The 20332-nt window shown below is 36.9% G+C and overlaps 1 non-coding gene across 1 annotated transcript; it reads left to right on the plus strand.

Moving 5' to 3' along the window:
• Positions 1 to 1377: 1377 nt before the first annotated feature.
• On the plus strand, positions 1378 to 1481 carry LOC123587062. Its single transcript, XR_006707128.1, has one exon. It is a non-coding gene; the product is annotated as a U6 spliceosomal RNA (small nuclear RNA).
• Positions 1482 to 20332: the final 18851 nt, after the last annotated feature.

The raw sequence follows: 20332 nt of genomic DNA on the forward strand, positions 1-20332 counted from the left end.
AAAACAATGTTACTGAGCAAATTACAGTCCTGATTGTTTGCCTCGTCTCTGCGTTCCGCATCTGCTTCGCAATGATGATGATAATTTAGGTGCAAGCCATACAAATGCCGGTTTTTGTTACATTTACCAGAAATATTTATTTAAAACATACTATAGATTAATTGATCATGTAACCGGCTTTAAAGAGCCTCCAAATGTTTTCTCGTGGACAGTGAGCGGTGAAAATCGAATGTGGATGTACAGTGACTGAAACTTCTCACGAGTGCGAACTGGCATTTCCTCCTGGAGGTTTGCTATTGAAAGGCCACTTTGCTTGTCATCTGGCTGCAAGTGCAAGCTGGGTTAGCTGAATTTCAGCGGTGCCTTTCAAAGCGCGGCATTGGACCTAGAGGCATAAAGACTGCCCTGAACAGCTCCCAGCCGCTGCTACCCACACCACCCCTCCTTTAGGCACTGGTTTAAAAGGATAACTTAGTATGGGAAAAGTATTCAGTTCTCAAGTATTCCAGACCTCCGAGTATGTTTTCTTTCTTCCGTGTTTATCTGCTTTCTATTTCACGTATCACGAAATGTAAGAAGGCATATTAACATTTAAACATCAGCTCAGTTCTGCAGAAGGGAGGACATTCAGGGAGGGTTTCTATGGCAACTTTGAATGTACCAACTTAATTCAAGGCTTGCCGCAGCTCGGTCACCTCCATTATTGCTCTAGTCCCAGACATTCTTTAACTCGCCTGACCAGCCATGCGGTTGGGAATCCTGAGTGTCACCCAGGATAACAGCTACGACAGCTACCTAGCATTTTCTTTATTCCTGGGAAGGGGGCCAGCTTGTTGAATCAGTCTGGCTGCTGGTCTCCCTAAGAACTACTCCTGTTATTTGACTTTACAAATGGTTACTTTTATTGTTGGTCAGAGCCAGCTATAAAAGAGCAAACTGGGTGTCAGCACCAACCAAGATTAAGAGGCAAAATGACGCTCCAGATTTTAATCAGTGCAAAGTGCAAGTTGGGAAATATCTCGTCTCCAAGCAGGAAGACTAGTTACTAATGCGAAACACAGCAAGTATGAATGGTGCTTTCAAAATTTCACATCCAGTTTCCTTCACTTTGCTGGATTGCCTCCCTAACCTTTATATGGGACTTTGTTTCATTCCGCAGTTCCTGCTAAGCAAGAAGGATCATAACTAGAAGGATGATAATTCCTTCTACAGACTTAATTGGTAAGCCTGAAATTGCTGTGCTGGTTGAATATGAAATTATATCCTCCTTGAAGGAAAACATAATTTAGCACTGGAGCTTTGGGTCATTTAAAGGTAAAATATCATTATGCCTATGTACAAAGGCAAAGTAAAACTTGTATCAAAAATGTTATTTTGGTGCTGGCTTCAGCAGCACATATACTAAAATTGGAATGGTACAGAGATTAGCATGGCCCTTGGGCAAGGAGGACACTATAATTCATGAAGAGTTCCATAAAAAAAAAAAAGGTTATTTTGGGGGCACCTGGGTGGCTCAGTCGGTTGAGCATCCGACTTTGGCTCAGGTCATGATCTCGTAGTTCGTGAGTTTGAGCTCCAAGGCCAGCTCTACGCTGACAGCTCAGGGCCTGGAGCCTGCTTCAAATTCCGTGTCTCCCTCTCTCTCTCTCTGTCCCTCCCCCTCATGTACTCTCTCTTTCTCTCAAAAATAAATAAATAAACATTTAAAAAAATTTTAAATGTTATTCTTGATTAGAAAAAGAGAATAATAGGTATTTCCTAACTTGAACTCCAAATTCTTCTCTCTCGCTCTCAAAAATAAATAAACATTAAAATCTTTTTCAAATGCTATTTTTGATTAGAAAAAGAATAATCAACATTTCCTAACTTGAACTCCAAATTCTTATTGTTTCACCTTAGGGAGATATTTGATTCTATATTTTACTTCTATTGTGTGTGTTATTGTAAGGGGGAAATGATGAGGATTTAATTTTTACCGAATTAGAAATAATGTGACAGTTTTTTCCTCAAACTTCCAAAAGTTACCTTTGGACCCATAGCAAGTGGAAAAAACACTAGCCAAAACACTGAAATTTTAGAAAGTTATGAACAATTGGGACAAGGTTATTATGACAACTTTATTATTACAGTTTTTATTTCTCCTATAGCTGATAAAATATACACTAGTCTTTACAACTGCTAAAGAGATAGTGAAATGAAAGAACAGAGCTCTTGGTAAAACTGATTTAATTCAACTGTTGTGCTTTTGGCCAGAGAGGATCCCATTTATGGTTGGTTGGCATGGATGAGACCATTTACTGTTCCTGAGTGTCCCTGTAAGTCCCTGGGTAGTGGCCATCTTTGGCCCTAGGGAGCCTCAGATCATTCTTGTTTCCATTTTATCTCTCTTTCTTTCCTGGCCTTCTTCCTGCTTCTACTCAACGAGAAGTTCCAGGTTCTTTCTCTGGGCCAACCACCATATTAGCATTATGCATCCAGAGCTGAATGAGCCTGAGTCTCTGCCTTCATGGAATTCTTGGTGTGGTGGGAAGCAGTCACGTATCTTTATCTAACATGGCACATGTTTGTTGTTCCTGATTATCTTAGTCTGTATATTGGGGAAGCCCCAGAGGTTGAGTGTCATGTAGCTATAGTTATTATGAAGTAACCTTAACTATCTGTGGGACAGAACTCCTGAACTGTCTTTGTCAGAATATATTATCCAATATAATATTAGATACTACTTATCTGATATAATATTACATACATAATTGACCCACTAATGCCCATCCAGGAAAACTACAAGTTGCTATTACTGAGGATGCTGTAAGGTTCCACTGGCCCCGAGAATGTCTTTCCATATAGTCTTGTCTTTCCATATGGCTGGCAATTTCTATTTCCAGCATTCAAATGTCCTCTTAAATGAATCTTCTTTAAGAAGCTTATCTCTTTAACCAATTTCACTTTATATTACCCAGATTATCTTTATATCACCAGCACTATGGCATACTTCTGGTAGAAAGTTGTTAGTCTAGGGGCACCTGGGTGGCTCAGTCTGTTGAGTGTCTGACTCTTGATTTCAACTCAGGTCATGATCTCATGTTTCATGGGATTAAGCCCCACATTGGGCTCTGCACTGACAGCACAGAGCCTGCTCAGGATTCTCTCTCCCTCTCTCTCTGCCTCTCCCCCACTCACGTGTGTGTGTGTGTGTGTGAATAAATAAATATTAAAAAAAATTGCTAGTCTAGGGGCGCCTGGGTGGCTCAGTCGGTTAAGCGTCCGTCTTCAGCCAGGTCACGATCTCGCAGTCCGTGAGTTCGAGCCCCGCGTCGGGCTCTGGGCTGATGGCTCAGAGCCTGGAACCTGTTTCCGATTCTGTGTCTCCCTCTCTCTCTGCCCCTCACCTGTTCATGCTCTGTCTCTCTCTGTCCCAAAAATAAATAAACGTTGAAAAAAAAAATTAAAAAAAAAATTGCTAGTCTAGATGCTGTTTCTGCACTGGACAAGGAGCTAATTCTCTGTTTGTAGTAGTGCCCTCTCTGTTCCCAGATAGGGCAGTGAGAGTTCTTTGTTCTATATATGACAAGAGACTTTTACATTTGGATTTCTGTATCAGAAAGGCTGATGCACTAGGAAAAGGAGCATAGGCTAACCTTTAAGCTATCAACTGTTACGTGAGTTTTTTTTTTAATCTTTAAGATTAAAATCTTAAAATTAAATTAATTTATTTAATCAAACCTCTTCTATCCATTGCTTTCCAACAGAAAAGAGGAAATGGGTGTGGTGGAAAGAGATCTAGGAGCCCATGGGTCGCTGAGACAATGATGGAGGGCTGGTGTCCTCACAAAGGACGGGGGGAGGGGGACTTTATGTGCCTGAGGGACACGCATAACATCACCTGGAATTTTCTCTGCTCATTCACTGCAATTCCTCCTTTGAAACACTCAAGGAACCTCATTGGGAGGAAGTTAGGTGCTGGGCTAGGCGGTCCTTTCTCTACACATCAGATTCTGGCTGTTTTGATAGGGGTTTTACGTACTTATTGTGTGCCACACATATGCTAGGCTTTGAGAATATAAAGAGGCACTAGAAATATGGTCCCTCTCTGTTTTCAAACTCTGCTTAGTGGGGGCAAGAACGTATTTGTTATTCCTACTTATACCCTCAAAGCATAACATAGCATCTGACACTTAGTGTTTTCTACTTATTGGTGGAGACAGACCCCTAACCAGATAATTTCAATGTAAAACAGTAGGTGAGGGGGCAACTGGGTGGCTCAGTCAGTTAAGTCACCAGCTCTTGATTTCAGTTCAGGTCATGATTTCATGGTTGTGAGGAGTTGGGCTCCACATTGGGAGTGGAGCCTGCTTAAGATTCTCTCTCTCTCTCTCTCTCTCTCTCTTTCTCTCTCTCCCTCTTCCCCTCTCCCACTTGTGTGTGTGCATGCTCTCTCTTTTTCAAAAAAAACCACCACTACCACCACCACCAAAGAAACCCCAAAAATAAAGCAGTAGGTGAGAAAGCAATGGAAATCCTCCAAAGAGTCTCCTAACCCACTGTCATTGAGTCCTAAAGGATCATCACATGTTAACTGGGCCAAGAAGACTGTAGAGAGCTTCCAGACAGAAGGAATGGCATGAGCAAGTTGTGGAAATCTAAAATGGCATGCCTTCTGGAATAACTGCAAGCCGCATGGTGTTAATAAAGCCAAGAGTCCCAGGTGGATCACCGAGAGAGAAAACTTGAGTGGTAAATACAGACCAGACTTGTGCCCTAAGGGACATATGGAGAATCTTGGGTTTTACTCTATAGGCAATGAGAAGTCATTTCAAGGTTTTAAGTACAAATCAATCTTCTGTATGATATTATCTCCCCCTCTGGTAATAATAATATCTAATATGTATTGAATGCCTGCTATGTACTAGATACATGTCTAGGTGCTTCACATGCTTTTCCTTTTCTCATTTTGCAGAAGAGAGAACCTCTACACAGAGAGATTAAGTAACTTGCCCAAGGTCACACTTGTAAGTGTAGAGTTTGAAGTTGAATCGGGTCTTTGTCACTGTAGCCAGAGGCAGGGAGAGTCTGCAAGATTTCACAGAGAAGTGTTATAACACCATGGTTTTGTTTTGTTTTTTTACTTGAAATGGTTTTTCTTTATAACTAACACTAGATTTTCAAAATCCTGAATCTTTAGAATATACAATTCTTCTTTTTTCTTTCTCCATTGTTCATATTTCTGCCTTTCTTAAAGAGTCCAGGGAAAACATTAATTGTGAATTCCTTTTTCTTCCAACATAGATGTAAAAGTTTTAGATAAGGCATTAATTGGATCAGCTAACATACTGAATTTGCTTTTTGTGAATCATTTAAGGATGGAAATACCATTTGCTTCTTTCTTATGTCCCTCCAACCCAGTGGCTTCTTTACTGGAGACTCTAGGTCAGCACTTTCCGATGGAACTTTGTGTGATGATAGAAATATTCTATTATCTGTGCCATCCAATACCATATATGTAGCTAATGAGCACTTGAAATGTGGCCAGTGTGCCTGAGGAACTAAAATTTAAATTTTATTTTAATTATTTTAAATTCAAATTTTATTTAATTTTAATTATTTTAAATGTAAATATCCACATATGGCCAGGGGCTACTGTTTTGGACAATATAGGTATAAGACATTTCCATTACAGAAAGCTGTATTGGATAGTGTTACTCTGAAGCATCTACCTTTGTTAAGCAACAACTGGCACCTGTAATCCTAATATTACTGAAAATGAAAGCCTCCTCCATAATGACCTATTAACTTCTATCTGAGAGGTCTTGCTGATATTTTTCCGATTTTTTTCACCTTTTCAATTAGATTTTGGATCTCATCCATTGTCTCCTGGGGTAGTAAATTATTCTCTGAAAGCAAACCTCATGAGATCAGTGATTCTTCCACCAGATGTAGAAGTTTTAGAATTCTCATCCTAAGGAATCCACTAAAAAGTCCGCTAGGACTAGTGTTAAAAAGAATAATAGTGTTAAAAAGTGTTAAAACACATAATAGTGTTAAAAAGTATAAAATCCTTAGGGATAAGTTTAACAGAAGAAGTCCAAAATTTATATTTAAAAGTTACAAAATATTGAAAGATGTAAATAAACAGGAAAACATCTCATGCCCATGGACCAGAAGGCTTAATGTTGTTAAGATGACAATATTCCTCCAGTGAATCTGCAGATTCAAAGCCATCCCTCTCCAAATCCCAGCTGAACTCTTTGTAAAAATTGATAAACTGATTTTCAAATTTGTAGGGAATTGCAAGATACCAACCAACGTCAAAATAATCCTGAAAAGAACAAAGTAAAAAGACTCACACTTCCTGATTTCAAAGCTTACTACAAAGCAGTGGTAATCAGGAAAATGTGGTACTGGCATAAGTATAGACATATGGATCAGCAGGATAGAATCAAGAATCCAGAAGTAGTTCATGTATCTACAGGCAGGTGTTCTTAAACAAGTGTGTCAAAATCATACAATGGGGAAAGAGCAATCTTTTCAACAAACGGTGCTGACACAAGTAGATAGCCCTGTGAAAAAGAATGGAGTTGGACTTATTTCACACTAGAGATAAAAATTAAATCAAACTGGATCGAAAACCTATATGTAAGGGTTAACCTATAAAACTCTTAAAGTAAATCTCTCCGACCTTAGATATGGCAAAGAATTCTTATTAATGACTCTCAAAGCACCAGCAACAAAAGAAAACAGGCAAGTTGGACTTCACCAGAATTGAAAACTTTTATGCTTCAAATACACCATCAAAAAATAAAAAGAGCCCAAAGAATGGAAGTCGTGGGAAAATTATATATCTGATAAGGGATTAGTATGTAGAATATATTAAGTAACTCCTAACTCAAAAAAAAAAAAAAAAAGGCAAATAACTCAATTTAAAAATGGGCAAAGTGTCTGGATAGATATTTCTCTGAAGATATACAAATTGTTAATAAGCACAAGAAAAGATGCTCAACATCTTTAGTCATCAGAGAAATGTAAATCTCACCATGAAATACCACTCCAGACCCCCTAGGCTGGCTAGAATTAAAAAGTCAGATAACAACAAGTGTTGGTAAGGATGTAGGAAAAACAAGAACCCTCACATGTTGCTATTTGGAATATAAAATGTTTCAGCTGCTTTGGAAGACAGTCTGGAAGTTCTCCAAGTGATTAAATATAGAGTTACCATATTATCCAGCAATTCCACTCCTAGATATATATTCAAGAGACATTGAAAAATATGTCTGCACAAAAATTTGTACACAGATATTTATAGCAGTATTACTCATAATAGCCAAAAGGTGGAGGTAAATCAACAAACAAATGGATAAACAAAATGTTTATGCAAAATGTTTATATTGTTTATATATATTCCATTATATTCACATAATGGAATTTTATTTGACAATTAAAAAAGAATGAGGCACTGATACATGCTACAACATGGATGAACCTTAAAAATATTATGCTTGTGTGCAAGCAAACAATCACAAAAGACCATATATTGTATGATCTTATTCATTTGGAAATCCAAAATAGGTAAATACAGACAAAAAAGAGGTTGCTTAGGGCTGGGTGGGAAGGGCTGGGGGATAAGAGGTGATAGCTTACCAAAACTAAAGGAGTTCTTGACCACTAAACCAGCCCTGCAAATAATTTTAAAGAGGACTCTTTGAATGAAGAAAAGACAAAATAAAACAAACAAGACCCAAAGCAACAAAGACTAGAAAGGACCAGAGAACATCACCAGAAACACCAACTCTACAGGCAACACAATGGCACTAATATCATATCTTTCAGTAGTCACTTTAAATGTAAATGGACTAAATGCTCCAATCAAAAGATGTAGAGTATCAGAATGGACAAGAAAACAAAACCCATCTATATGCTGCTTACAAGAGACTCATTTTAGACCTAAAAACACCTGAAGATTGAAAATAAGGGGATGGAGAACCATCTATCATGCTAATGGTCATCAAAAGAAAGCTGGAATAGCCATATTTATGTCAGACAAACTAGATTTAAAAATAAAGGCTGTAACAAGAGATGAAGAAGGGCATTATATCATAATTAAGGGGTCTATCCACCAAGAAGATCTAACAGTTGTAAATATTTATGCCCCTAACTTGAAGGTACCCAAATATACTAATCAATTAATCATAAACATAAAGACTCTCATTGATAATAATACCATAATAGTAGGGAACTTCAACATCCCACTTACAACAATGGACAGATCATCTAAGCAGAAAATCAACATGGAAACAATGGCTTTGAATGATACACTGGGCTAGATGGACCTAACAGATATATTCAGAACATTTAATCCTAAAGCAACAGACTACAAAGTCTTCTTGAGTGTATATGGAACGTTTTCTAGAACAGATCACATACTGGGTTACAAATCAACCATCAACAAGTACAAGAAGATCAAGATCATACATGCATATTATCAGACCACAATGCTGTGAAGTTCGGAATCAACCACAAGAAAAAATTTGGAAAGACCATGGATACTTGGAGATTAAAGAACATCCTACTGATAAATAAATGGGTTAACCAAGAAATTAAAGAGGAAATTAACAAGTACATGGAAGCCAATGAAAAGTGAAAATGCAACAGTCCAAAACCTCTGGGATGCAGCAAAGGCAGTCATAAGAGGGGAGTATATGGCAATCCAGGCCTTCTTAAGGAAGGAAGGAAGGTCTCAGATACATAACCTAACCTTACACCTAAAGGAGCTAGAAAAAGAACAGCAAATAAAGCCTAAAACCAGCAGAAGAAGGGAAATAATAAAGATTAGATGAGAAATCAATGATACTGAAATTAAAAAAAAAATAATAGAACATATCAACAAAACCAGGAGCTGGTTCTTTGAAAGAATTAACAAAATTGCTAACCCCTTGGCCACACTGATCAAAATGAAAAAGGAAAGGCCTCAAATAAATAAAATCACAAATAAAAGAGGAGAGATCAGAGCCAACATCACAGAAATACAAACAATAATAGAATATTATGAGCAATTATATGCCAACAAATTGAACAATCTGGAAGAAATGGACAAATTCCTAGAAACATATAAACTACCAAAACAGAAACAGGAAGAAATAGAAAATTTGAACAGACCCATAACCAGTAAAGAAGTTGAATCAGTAATCAAAAATCTCCCAGGGCCGTATGGCTTTCCAGGGGAATTCTACCAAACATCTAAAGAAGAGTTAACACCTATTCTTTTGAACCTGTTCCAAAAAAATAAATATGGAAGGAAAAATTCCAAACTCATTCCATGAGTCCAGCATTACCTTGATTTCAAAAACAGACAAAGACCCCACTAAAAAGGACTACAGACCAATTTCCCTAATGAACATGAATGCAAAAATTCTCAACAAGATACATCGATGTAATGTATTACAACAATACATTAAAAGAATTATTCACCACTATCGAGTGGGATTAATTCCTGGGATGCAGAAGTGGTTCAATATCCACAAGTAAACCGATGTGATACATCACATTAATAAAAGAAAGGATAAGAACCACATGATCCTCTCAATAAATGCAGAGAAAGCATTTGACAAAACACAGCATCCTTTCCTGACAAAAACCTCAAGAAAGTAGGGATAGAAGAATCATACCTCAAGATCATAAAGGCCATATATGAAAGACCCACAGCTAATATCATCATCAATGGGGAAAAACTGAGAGCTTTCCCCCTAAGGTCAGGAACACAACAGGGATGTCCACTGTCACCGCTGTTATCCAAAATAGTGTCAGAAGTTCTAGCCTCAGCAATCAGACAACACAAAGAAATAAAAGGCATCCAGATCAGCAAGTAGGAAGTCAAACTTTCACTCTTCACAGATGACATGATACTCTATAGAGAAAACCCGAGAGATTCCACCCCAAAACTGCCAGAACTGATCCATGAGTTCAGCAAAATCACAGGGTATAAAATCAATTCACAGAAATCGGTTGCATTTCTATACACCAATAATGAAGCAGCAGAAAGAGAAATCATGGAATGGATCCCATTTACAATTGCACCAATAACCATAAAATACCTAGGTATAAACCTAACCAAAAAGGTGAAAGATTTATACACTGAAAACTATAGAAAGCATATAAAATAAATTGAAGAAGACACAAAGAAATGGAAAAAAATTCCATGCTCATGGATTGGAAGAACAAATATTGTTAAAATGTCAATACTACCCAAAGCTATCTACATATTCAGTGCAATCCCTGTCAAAATAACACCGACATTCTTCACAGAGCTAAAAAAAAAAAATTCTAAAATTTGTATGGAATAAGAAAAGACCCTGAATTGCCAAAATAATGTTGAGAAAGAAAACCAGGGGCTCCTGGGTGGCTCAGTTGGTTAAGCTTCTGACTTCGGTTCAGGTCATGATCTCACAGTTCATGGGTTCAAGCCCCGTATTGGGATCTGTGCTGACAGCTCAGAACCTGGAGCCTGCTTTGGACTCTGTGTCTCCCTCTCCCTCTGCCCCTCTCCTGCTCATGCTCTGTCTCTCTTTCTCAAAAATAAACATTTTAAAAAAATTTAAAAAAGAAAAAAAGAAAAAGAAAGCCAAAGCTGGAGGCATCACAATTCTGGACTTTAAAGCTGTATTATAAAGCTGTAATCATCAAGACAGTATGGTACTGGGACAAAAACAAACACATAGACCAATGGAACAGAATAGAGAACCCAGAAGTGAACCCACAAGCATATGGCCAATTAATCTTTGACAAAGCAGGAAAGAATATCCAGTGGATAAAGACAGTCTCTTCAGCAAGTGGTGCTGGGAAAACTGGACAGTGATATGCAGAAGAATGAATCTGGACCACTTTCTTACACCATACACAAAAATAAACTCAAAATGGATGAAAGACCTAAAGATAAGACAGAAAGCCATCAAAATCCTAGAGGAGAAAACAGGCAACAACCTCTTTGACCTCGGCCACAGTAACTTCTTACTTGACATGCCTCTGGAGGCAAGGGAAACAAAAGCAAAAATCAACTACTGGGACCTCATCAAGATAAAAAGATTCTGCACAGTGAAGGAAACAATTTGCAAAACTAAAAGGCAACCAACAGAATGGGAGAAGATATTTGCAAATGACATATAAGATGAAGGGTTAGTACCCAAAATCTATAAAGAACTTTTCAAACTCAACATGCAAAAAACAAATAATCCCTTGAAAAAAATGGGCAAAAGACATGAATAGACAGTTTTCCAAAGAAGACATCCAGATGGATGTTCAACATCATTCATCATCAGGGAAATACAAATCAAAACCACAATGAGATACCACTTCACACCTGTCAGAGAGGCTGAAATTAACAACTCAGGAAGCAACACATGTTGGTAAGGATGTGGAGAAAGGGGGAATCCTCTTGCACTGTTGGTGGGAATGCAAACTGGAGCAGCCACTATGGAAAACAGTATGGAGGTTCCTCAAGAAATCAAAAACAGAACTACCCTATGACCCAGCAATTGCACTACAAGGTATTTGTCTAAAGGGTACAAAAATGCTGATTCAAAGGGGGCACGTGCACCCCAATATTTACAGCAGTACTATCAACAATAGCCAGCAGCACTATTGACAATACCAAAGTATGGAAAGAGCAAAAATGCCCATTCACTGATTAATGGATAAAGAAGATGTGGTATATACATACAATGGAATATTACTTCACGATCAAGAAGAATGAAATCTTGCCGTTTCCAACATAGTCGATGGAACTAGAATGAACCACCCTAAGCAAAATAAATCAGTCAGAGAAAGGCAAATACGTGATTTCACTCATATGTGGAATATGAGAAACATAAAAGATGAACATAGGGAAGGGAAGCAAAAATAAGCTAAAGACAGAGAAGGAGACAAACCATAAGAGATTCTTAAATACAGAGAACAAACTGAGGGTTGCTGGCAGGGTTATGGGTGGGGAGATTGGCTAACTGGGCAATGGGCATTAAGAAGGGCACTTGTTGGGATGAGCACTGGGTGTTATATATAAGTGATGAATCACTAAATTCTATTCCTGAAATCATTATTACACTATATGTTAACTAACTTGGATTTAAATTAAAAAATAAATTAATTTTTTTAAAAAGAGTAGAAAGGGTTTTTTTTTTTTCAGTCCTCAAAATAACTTTTAATAAAAGGAAACAATTTTTTCCAGACTTTTTGAGCCCTGATATCCAGTTTGAGAGTGAAGTTGTCAGCACTGATTGCATTGTTCAGAATGACCATGGAGCCAAGAAACAAAAAATAGCAACAAGTCTTCCACTTCTGATAAAGTAAGAGTCAAGTTTGGGGCAGTCGGTTGAGTGTCTGACTTGGTTACAGCTCAGGTCATGATCTCATGGTTTGTGAGTTCAAGCCCCACACCCGCATCTGGCTCTGCTTTCAGCACATTTTCCCTAGATGTGGTCCACAGAATATCTCCTTTGGGAAATGTTATTTGGAGAAAATAAGATTTATCTTTTTATTTTTTTAATATTTTTGTTAGTTTTTTTTTTCCTTTTTTTAAGTTTAGATTTTATTTTTTAAATTTACATCCAAATTCATTAGCATATAGTGCAACAATGATTTCGGGAGTAGATTCCTTAATGCCCCTTACCCATTTAGCCCATCCCCCCCTCCCACAACCTCTCCAATAACCCTCTGTTCTCCATATTTAAGAGTCTCTTATGTTTTGTCCCCCTCCCTGTTTTTATATTATTTTTGCTTCCCTTCCCTTGTGTTCATCTGTTCTGTGTCTTACAGTCCTCATATGAGTGAAGTCATATGATATTTGTCTTTCTCTGACTGACTAGTTTTGCTTAGCATAATACCCTCTAATTCCATCCACATAGTTACAAATGGCCAGATTTCATTCTTTTTGATTGCTGAGTAATACTTCATTGTGTGTCTGTGTGTGTGTGTGTGTGTGTGTGTGTGTGTGTGTATCACATCTTCTTTATCCATTCATCCATCAATGGACATTTGGGCTCTTTCCATACTTTGGCTATTGCTGATAGTGCTGCTATAAACATGGGGGTGCATGTGTCCCTTCGAAACAGCACACCTGTATCCCTTGGATAAATACCTAGTAATGCAATTGCTGGGTTATAGGGTAGTTCTATTTTTAATTTTTTGAGGAACATCGATACTGTTTTCCAGAGTGGCTACACCCGTTTGCATTCCCACCAGCAGTGCAAAAGAGATCCTCTCTCTCCACATCCTCACCAACATCTGTTATTTTCTGAGTTGTTAATGTTAGCCATTGTGACAGGTGTGAGGTGGTATCTCATTGTGGTTTTGATTTGTATTTCCCCGATGATGAATGATGTTGAGCATTTTTTCATGTGTCGGTTTGCCATCTGGATGTCTTCTTTGGAGAAGTGTCTATTCATGTCTTTTGCCCATTTTTTCACTGGATTATTTGTTTTTTTGCATGTTGAGTTAGATAAGTTCTTTATAGATTTTGGATACTAATCCTTTATCTGTTTGATATGTCATTTACAAATATCTTCTCCCATTCCGTCGGTTGCCTTTTAGTTTTGCTGATTGTTTCCTTCGCTGTGCAGAAGATTTTTATTTTGATGAGGTCCCAATAGTTGATTTTTGCTTTTGTTTCCCTTGCCTCTGGAGACATGTTGAGTAAGAAGTTGCTGCAGCCAAGATCAAAGAGGTTTTTGCCCGCTTTCTCCTTTAGGATTTTGATGGCTTCCTGTCTTACATTTAGTTCTTTCATCCATTTTGAGTTTATTTTTGTGTATGGTGTAAGAAAGTGGTCCAGGTTCATTCTTCTGCATGTCACTGTCCAGTTTTCCCAGCACCACTTGTGAAGAGACTGTCTTTATTCCACTGGATATTCTTTCCTGCTTTGTCAAAGATTAATTGGCCATATGTTTTTGGGTTCACTTCTGGATTCTCTATTCTGTTTCATTGATCTGAGTGTCTGTTTTTGTGCCAAGGGTTTTTTTTCCCTTAAATTCAGATATAATTGACATAAAATATCCTATTAGTTTCAGGTGGACCACACAGTGATTCAGTATTCTTATACATTGTGAAATGATTCCCATGATAAAGTCTAGTTATTATATGTCACCAAAGTTATTATAATGTTATTGGCTATATATTCCCCATGCTCTACATCACATCCTCATTAGTTATTTATTTTATTGCTGTACGTCTGTACTTCTTAGTCCCCTACACCTATTTCACCCCCCCACCCCACCCCACTCCGACCCATCCCTGCTGTGGTCACCAACAGCTTGGTTCCTGAATCTTTTAGTCTATTTCTGTTTTGTTTTATTTGTTTTGTTTAGATTCCACATGTAAGTGAAATCATATGTTATTTCTCTGTCTGACTTATTTCAATTCCCTGTAGATCCATTTCTGTTGTCGCAAATGGCAAGACTTCATTCTTTTTTATGGCAAATCAATTATTTATAAATAAAATACATAAATATAAATATATGTACACACATATATATATACCACATATTCTTTATCCATATATCTATCAATGGACACTTAGGTTCCGTCCATATCTTAGCTCTTGTAAATAATTCTGTAGTGAACATAAGGGCACATATATCTCCTCAAATTGGTGTTTCCTCAGATAAATACCCAGAAGTGAGACCGCTGGATCATCCGATAGTTCCACTTTTAATTTTTTGAGGAACCTCCCTCTGTGCTGTTTTTGTAAATGGTGTAAGATAGTGGCCCAGTTTCCTTCTTTTGCATCCAAGTGTCTAGTTTTCCCAGCACTGTTTATCAAAGAGACTGTCTTGTCCCCATTGTGTATTCTTGCCTCCTTTAATTGACCATATATGTGTAGGCTTTTTTCTGGGCTCTCTATATTCTATTTCTTTTGTTGTCTATGTCTGTTTTTGTGCCAGTACCATGTTATTTTAATGACAGTGCCATGTACCGTGGTTATTTAGCTTTGTAGTAGAGTTTTAAATCAGGGAGCATGATATCTCTAACTCTGTTCTTCCTTCTCTAGGTTGCTGTGAGTATTTGGGATCTTTTGTGCTTCTATAAAAATTGTAGGAGTCTTTATTCTAGTTCTGTGAAAAATTCTGTTGGTATTTTGATGGGGATTGCATTGAATCTGTGGATAGCTTTGGGTAGTATGGACATTTTAACAATACTAAAATTGTGTTCCAATCCGTAAGCACATTGTATCTTTCCATTTATTTGTGTCATCTTTCTTTCAACAATATCTTATAATTTTCAAAATACAGGTCTTTTACCTCTTTATTTAAATTTATTCCTAGGTATTTTATTTCTTCCTTTTTATGCAATTGTAGATGGAATTATTTTCTTAATTTCCTTTTTCTAATTGCTTCTTATTTATGTATAGAAATGCAATCAATTTCTGCATGTTACTTTTGTATCCTGCAACTTTACTGAATTGATTTTTAGTTCTAATAGGTTTTTGGTGGAGTTCTTAGGGTTTTCTGTACGGGCATACCTTGGAGATATTGTAGCCTTGATTCATGACCATTGTGAAAAACAAATATCGCAGTAAAGCATGTAAACTTCTTGGTTTCACTGAATATAAAAGTTATGTTTACACTACACTGTAGTCTATTAAGTGTGCCATAGCAGTATGTCTGAAAAAGCAATGTTCATACCGTAATTTTAAAAATGCTTTATTGCTAAAAATAAGTTGAGTATCATCTGAATTTTAGTAAGTGATAATCACTGATCATAGATCATCATAAGAAATATAAGAACAATGAGAAAGTTACCAAAAGGTGACACAGAGACATGGAATAAGCCAATACTCTTGGAAAAATGGCACTGATAGACTCGCTTGGTGCAGGATTGCCACAAATCTTCAATTTGTAAAAAACTCATCTGCAAACTGCAATAAAATAAAGTGCATTAAAATGAGGTATGCCCACATACAGTACCGTCATCTGCGAACAGTGACAATTTTACCTCTTCTTTTCCAATTTGAATGCCTTTTATTTTCTTGCCTAATTGCTGTGGCTGGGACTTCCCATACTACATTGAGGATAAAGGTGACAAGAGTGTGCATCCATACCTTTCTCCTGATCTTAAAGGAAATGCTTTCAACTTTTCATGGTTGAGTATGATGTTAACTGTATGTTTGTCATGTATAGCCTCTATTATATTCAGGTATCTTCCTTCTATACCCACTTTGCTGACAGTTTTTTTCATAAACGGATGTTGCCTTTTATCAAATCCTTTTTTTGCATCTACTGAGATAATCATAGGATTTTTAATCCCTTGTTTTGTTAATGTGGTTTATCACATTGATTGATTTGTGGATGTTAAATCATTCTTGCATCCCTGGAATAAATCCCGCTTGATCATAGTGTGTGATCCTTTTATTTATTATTTATTTGTTTAAACATTTAAAAATTTTTTAATGTTTATTTATTTTTGAGAGAGAGAGAGAGAGAGAGGGAGACAGAGCGTGAGCGGGGAAGGGGCAGAGAGAGGAGAAACAGAATCTGAAGCAGATTCCAGGCTCTGAGCTGTCAGCACAGAGCCCGACGTGGAGCTTGAACTCACTATCTGTGAGATCATGACCTGAGCCAAAGTTGGACTCAACCAACTAGTCACCCACATGCCCTAGTGTGTGATCCTTTTAATGTATTGCTAATATCATGTTGAAAAATTTTACATATTTATCAGGGATATTGGCCCGTAATTTTCCTTTTTGGGGGTGTCTTTGGTTTTGGTATCATGGTAATGCTGACCTCATAAAAATGAGTTTGGAATCTTTCCTTCCACTTCCCATTTTTGGAATAATTTGAGAAGAATAGGCACTAACTCTTCTTTACAAGTTTTGTAGAAATCACCCGGGAGGCCATCTGGTTGTGAAGTTTTGTTTTTGGGGGGAAGTTTTAAAATTACTGATTCAATTTCATTACTTGAAGTCAGTCTATTCAGATTTTCTGTTTCTTTGTGATTCAATCTTGGAAGGTTATGTGTTTATAAGAATTTATCCAGAGGTGCCTGGGTGTCTTGGTTGGGCATTGACTCTTGATTTCAGCTCAGGTCATGATCTTATGGATTATGGGATCTAGTCCCACTTTCAGCTCTACAATGACAGTGTGGAGCCTACTTGGGATTCTCTCTCTCCCTCTCTCTCTGCCCTGCCCCTGCTCACTCTCTCTTTCTCTCTCAGAATAAATAAACTTAAAAAAAATTCATTCATTTATTCTAGGTTTTCCAATTTTTTGGCATATACTTGTCCATAGTAGTCTTTTATGATATTTTATATCTCTGTGGTGTCAGTTGTAACTTCTCTTTCATTTCTGATTTTATTTATTCGGTCTCTCTCTCTTTGATAATTCTGGCCAGAGGTTTATCAATTTTTAAAAATCTGTTCAAAGATCTGGCTTTTAGTTTCAGCAATATTTTCTATTGTATCTCCAGCCTTTATAACATTTATTTCACTCTAGTGTTGATTATTGCATTCCTTCTACTAACTTTGAAACTTTGTTCTTCTTTTCTTAGTTCCTTTAGGCGTAAAGTTAGATTGTTTATTTGGGATTTTTCTCATTTGTTGAGGTAGACCTACATCACTACGAACTTTCCTCTTAGAAATGCTTTTGGTATTTCTCATAGATTTTGGAAAGTTGTGTTTCCATTTTCATTTGTCTTGAGATATTTTTTCTTTCTTCTTTAATTTCTTTATCGACGCATTGGTTGTTTAGTGGCATGTTGTTTAGTCTTCACGTGTTTGTGTTTTTAAAGTTTTCTTCTTATAATTGATTTCTATTTTCATAACATTGTAGTCAGAAAAGACACTCAATACATGATTGCAATATTCTTGAATTTATTGAGACTTGTTTTGTGGCCTAACATGTGATCTGTCCTGGAGAATTTTCCATGCACACTTGAAAAGAATGTGCATTCAGCAGTTTTTGGATGGAATGTTCTATATGTATCTGTTAAGTCCATCTGGTCTAATGGGTCATTCAAAACCACTGTTTCCTTGTTAATTTTCTGTCTGAATGATCTATCTATTGATGTAAGTGGGGTGTTAAAGTCCCCTACTATTATTGTATTATTGTCAATTTCTCCCTGTATGTCTGCATATTTGCTTTACTTATTTAGGTGCACTTTTGTTGGGTATTTAAATATTTACAAATGTTATATTCTCTTTTTGGATTGACCCCTTTATCATTGCACAATGAATGCCTTTTGTCTTTTGTTAAATCTTTGGTTTAAAGTCTATTTTGTCTGATATGAGTATTCCTACTCCAGCTTTCTTTACATTTTCATTTGCATGGAATCTTTTTCCATCCCTCCACTTTCAGTTCATGTGTGTCTTTAGACCTGAAATGAATCTCCTATAGGGAGTATATAAATGGGTGTTGGTTTCTTTTTAATCCATTCAGTTACCTTATATATATATTTTTTGGAGCATTTAGTCCATTTACAGTTAGAGTAATCATTGATAGGTATATACTTATTGTTATTTTGTTCATTTGTTCTTGTTGTCTTATAGTTCTTCATTCCTTTCTTCTTTTGGTCTTTACCCATATGGTTTGATGGTTTTCTTTGGTGTTATGTTTGGGTTACTCTCTCTTTATTTTTGTGTATCAATTATAAGTTTTTGGTTTATGGTTACCATTAGTTTCATATATACTGGCTTATATATACATGGCAATCTATTTTAAGCTGATAGTAACTCAAGTTTGAATGCATTCTAAAAGCACTACATTATTACTCCCCCCAACCCCAACATTTTATGTCTTCAACATTATATTTTAAATCTTTTTATTTTATGTGTAACTGCTTATAGTAGATAAAGTTTACTATTTTTGTCTTTTAACTTTCATACTAACTTTTTAAGTGACAGATCCATTGCCTTTAGTATATATTTGCCTTTACCAGTGAGATTTTTTTTCTTTCACATATTTTCTTATTTCTAGTTACAACTTTTTTCCCACTTAAAGAAGATGCTTTAACATTTCTTGTAAGGCCAGTTTAGTGATGATTAAGTCCTTTAGGTTTTGCTTGTCTGGAAACTCTTTATCCTTCCTTCAATTCTGAATGATAACCTTGCCAAGTAGCATATTCTCGTTTGGAAGATTTTCCCTTTGGGCACTTTAAATAGATCCTTGCCAGTCCCTCCTGGCCTGCAAAGTTTCTACTGAAAAGATAGCTGATGGTTTTATAGGGTTTCCTTTGTGACTATTTGAGATTCTATTTGTGACTATGTAAGGTTTTCTCTTTATCTTAACTTTTTCCATTTTTAAAAGTGTTTATTTATTTATTATTGAGAGAGAGAGAGAGCAGGGGAGGGGCAGAGAGAGAGGGAGACAGAGAATCCGAAGTGGGCTCTGCACTGTGAACACAGAGACTGATGCAGGGCTCAAAATCACAACTGTGAGCTCATGACCTTAGCTGAAGTCGAACCCTTAACCAACTGAGCCACCCTGGCACCCCTAATTGTTGCCATTTTAATTATAATATGTCTTGGTATGGGTCTCTTTGGGTTAATCTTATTTGGTACTCTGGATTCCTGGACCTGGATGTCTGTTTCCTACCCCAGATTAGAGAAACTTTCAGCCATTATTTTTCAGCCATTATTTCTCCAAATAAAGTTTTCTGCCCCGTTCTCTTTCTCTTCTCCTTCTGGGACCTCTATAGTGCAAATGTTAGTTGCTTGATTTTATCCCAGAAGACAGAAGTCCCTTAAACCTTTCTCATTTTTTAAATTCTTCTTCCTTCTTGATGTTCTGATTGAGTGACTTCCACTATTCTGTCTTCCAGAACACTGATGCATTCTTTTGCATCATCTAATCTTCTGTTGATTCCCTCCAGTATATTTTTCATTTCAAGATTGTATTCTTCAGTTATGAGAGGCTCTTTCTTGTATTTTATAACTCATTGTTGAAGTTCTTACTGTGTTTTTCCATTCTTCCCCTAAATTTGGTGAACATCTTTATGATTATTATTTTGAAGTCTTTGTCAGGTAAATTACTTATATTCATTTCACTGGTTTTTTTCTGGGTTTTATCTTGTTCTTTTATTTGGAACATATTTCTCTGTGTTCTCTCTCTCTCTCTCTCTCTCTCTCCCTCCCTCCTGTCTCTCTGTATTTGTTTCTATGAATTAGATAGAACATCTGCTTCTCCTGGTCTTGAAGGAGTGCCCTTGTGTAGGAGCACCTCTTATTTAGATTGCATGTGCCTGGTAGCTTTGGCAGGTTATCTGGAGCTAGAACAGTTGTGGACTAGAAGGTCCCAGAGAATTTTGTGCCAGGGGTGCCTTGGAATGATGACTGGGGCTGGAGCAGGCACAAGCCAGGGGCTCT

This window comes from Leopardus geoffroyi, chromosome C3 (genome assembly GCF_018350155.1).
Source record: "Leopardus geoffroyi isolate Oge1 chromosome C3, O.geoffroyi_Oge1_pat1.0, whole genome shotgun sequence".
In the NCBI taxonomy this organism is placed as follows: Eukaryota; Metazoa; Chordata; class Mammalia; order Carnivora; family Felidae; genus Leopardus; species Leopardus geoffroyi.